Source organism: Aotus nancymaae, unplaced genomic scaffold, assembly GCF_030222135.1.
Source record: "Aotus nancymaae isolate 86718 unplaced genomic scaffold, 86718_ANA_hifiasm-v0.15.2.pri h1tg000003l, whole genome shotgun sequence".
Lineage (NCBI taxonomy): Eukaryota > Metazoa > Chordata > Mammalia > Primates > Aotidae > Aotus > Aotus nancymaae.
Window position 1 is genome coordinate 27,090,634 of NW_026988414.1, and position 3,595 is coordinate 27,094,228.

Below are 3,595 nucleotides of genomic sequence, written 5' to 3' on the forward strand. Positions count from 1 at the left end.
CCCTGAGGCTACAGTCTGTGATGTCACTGACTCAAAGCTCAGAGGCGTGGGAGCTCGCATGGCATAGACAGGGTGTAATGACTGGGTCCCTAAGGAGGATTTATGGGGTCAGGAAAATAGCTGGGTCTAGCAAGACAGTACACCACCACGATATACTGACCTTTGACCTACCACTTGGTGCAGGTATCACAGAGCACATTAGAAAGGGGGAAGGGATTCTCCTCCAGCCCAGGCCTGGGTACCCAGAGACCTGGGAAATGGGGAGGAGCCATGTGCATGAGTATGTACCACATCCTGCCTCCAGCCATAGTGGGACAGGAGGGCCAGGGGCGGTTCTCCAGGTGAGTTCTTAGAACCAGAGCACAGAGCGTTGGAGAACTCTCAAGGTGGCCTACTCTGCTTCATGTCCCGTCCCCTGCCACCACCCACTTGTCTTGCATAAGGAGACATATGCTGTCAGACAGGCAAGGCCTTAAGTCTAGTAGGCCAAACTCTGGGGGATAAAGCATAATCATATCACAGGGATCTTGAGGACAATCCGCATATATAAATCCTTAGGTCGAGGCTTCCGAAAAAAGTCGTGTAAACGCATCTGACACAGAAAGTCCCTTGGCGGTCCAGTGAGGCGGGGGCAGGTGCTCCGGAGACGGGCTCGCTCTTGCCACCACTTGAACTCCTCTGACATGCGGTTTTGCTGAGCCCTCGGGCTGCTGGGCTGTCCTTCAGGGAGGGCGTCCCCAGGATGGGGCTGCGGGAGGGCATCAGCTGCTGGTAGCGCAGGGGAGCGCCCTCCTCCTCATAGGCAGGGACAGGAAATAGCCAGGGGGCAGCCAGGCCCCAGGCCCCGCAGTGACAATGGGTCTTGGGAGGGAAGAGAGGCTGCAGAAAGGAGACGCTGGGGCGGCTGCTGCCAGGCGGGGTGGGGTGGGAGATGCTGGAGACGTCAGAGCCACTGTCTCCTGAGCAGGAGTGGCAGGCGGTGTGGGGCAGCGGGGGCTTGGTCGGGGAAAAGCAGGAATCCGGCACTGCGTAGTGAGGGGCGGCGGTGGCCCTCCGGACCCGCCTGGAAGGAATCCGCCCTCAGAGATTGCGACTCGCCCCTCCTCCCCTGCATCTCAGGGGTGGCTGGGGCACTGGCCGGGAATGCCTCGGATGAGAACCGCGTGGTAGGAGGCAGGCTCCAGAAGCCACAGGCTGGAAGCACTGGGCCCATCCTGTGGTGTGGTGGCCGGGCTGAACTTGCTCCAGGGTCGGAAGACTTCCTGGGCTTCTCATAGGGGTGGTCCAGGTTGGTCTCCTTCCAGGGGCTGTTCTGGACTGGAGCCCGTTCCAGGCCCCCACGCTCAGGTCCTGTTGGCTGGAGACCCTCAAGGGTTTTGGGTGGGAGAGGTGAGAAGGTGGGGTTGGGGACTCTGGAGAAGGTTTTGGCATTTAGGATTCCTCTCTCTCCAGGAGTAGCCCATCTGACAGGGAGCCGTCAGAGGCACTGAGCTCTCGGCCCAGGGGGAGTGCAGCAGTGGGAGGGGGCTCGCTGTCGTGCCGCTGCTCTGCTCTACCAGGCAGCGCTGGAGCTCCTGCAGCTGCTTCTCTTCCCGCAGCGTGGCGTGCTTCTGCTGCCGCCTGGCCTGCCGGCCAAGGTTCTCCTCCAGGCTCAGCCTACGGGCTGCCTCTGTGAGCTGCAGCTTCAGGGCCAGCTGGCGCTCCAGGCTGCTTAGGGGGTCCTCTCTGTGCAAGGCCCAGTCATCCAGTTTGTAAGCTGCTCCATTTCTGTGGCGAACCTTGAGGGCCTTTTCCCCTGGTTTGAGGGGATGCTCCGCTGGCAAGGTGCCCTTCAGCTTGGCCTCCAGCAGGCAGTATCTCCTGAGCTCCTCCAGGCAGGCCTCTTGCCTCACTTCAAGAGCCCTCTTCTGCTCTTGTGTGGGTCAGCTCCTTCACTTGGGAGACCGGGCTGTCAGGGCCAGACTGCAGGATGATGCACCTGTCGGTGTCGCTGACCTTATCCTTATTCTTCATGGTGGATTTCTGGAAGGAGAGGGCACAGAGCAGGGAGTGGGGACACAGTGACCAACCTGGGCCAGGATGTGTAAGTAGCTTGGAGTTTCTTCAGCTGTCCCATCGAGCTCTGGTGCTGCCCGCCTGCCCCTGCACCCTCCGCTCCAGCCTCGCAGCTTCAGGACCTGTTTGTCTGGGCCATTTTCCCTCCTCGCAGCCTCCCTGTGGCCTGCCCTCCCCAGAGGCATTTCATTTAACCTTGGCATTTGAAGCATCTCAAAAGTTAAAGATCCCAAGACCAGCTATTTTAAATATAATAGTGGAATCATTAAAAGTTATAAAAATGATTGTGCAGAAGTATACAGTGGGTATAGAAGATACTGGTTATTTTCAAGGTTAAATGCAATAATGTATGAAAGCATCCAAATATAAATAAAAACAATGAAGATCAGACTCTTCTTAATGGTGAATAATCCCATTACATTTTAATATCATGTAATATCCATAGTATGTATTTTGTCAAATGTTTTAAAATAAAGAATAAAGTAGAAATGTCATCAATGAGAATAGAGGTCCAAAGCCAATGGAAACATATCTTTAAATTGCTCAAGAAAGATAACTGAAAAGCTACAGTTCTATACCAGACTAGACTATCTTTCAAGAGAGAAAGCCAAATAAAGAGACTTTTAGACCAAGAGATTTTTACCATGCATGGAATGACCCCCAAAAGAAATTATACCCATATGAAAGTCATGGCATGAAGAAAAGCATAGTATGCAAAGAAATTGGCAAATATGTGGGTAAATCTATATGATCACTAATTTTACTTAGAAAGATAGCAATAAACCAGGGGACAATACAAGGTAAAAATGAAAGTTTAAACATCAATAACATGGAGGACCATGTGAGAGTTAGAAATCAGATATAAACATCCTGAAGTTCTATACGATTCAGGAGGATTGCAGATGTTAACTAGAGGATTTGCTAAGTTAAAGAACTATGATAAAAAATTAAGGGAAATATAACAACAATAGAAATAGGATATAATACTCCTAAAGCAGTCAAGGGAATAAAAGATAACAAAGAAAATCTCAGCAATTCAATAGAAGGCAAGAAAGTTGTCAAAAATATTAAAAAGCATAGTATGTTAAAAACAAACACCAAATGAAATAATCAAACATAAATATTCACATTAAATGTAAATAGTTAAACACGCTGGTTAAAACATATTAATTTTCATGCCCCAGCTATACCAAGGCAACCACCTTTCTGATATTTAATACCATTGATTATTTTTACCTATTTTAGAACTTGAGTATGCACACTATTTTGAAGGCTTCTTCCATCTAGCATTATGTTTTTGAAATTCATCCACATTGTTGCATGTGTCAGTAATTTATTCCTTTTATTTCACCACACTGAGTAGTATTTTGTTGTATGATTAGACTATAGTTTGTCAATCCATTTGCTTATTGATTAGCACTTGGGATATCGCCATTGATTGGCTATTATGAAAAAACTGCAATGGACTTTCTTGTATAAGTCTCTTTCTGAAAACATTTTAATTTCTATTGGCTACATACATAGGAACATAATTGATGAA

At 49.2% G+C, this 3,595-nt stretch overlaps 1 pseudogene; it reads right to left on the reverse strand.

The window, feature by feature from the left end:
- Positions 1–516: 516 nt before the first annotated feature.
- On the reverse strand, positions 517–2,267 carry LOC105707938 (innate immunity activator protein-like; annotated as a pseudogene).
- Between the last annotated feature and the right edge of the window lie 1,328 nt (positions 2,268–3,595).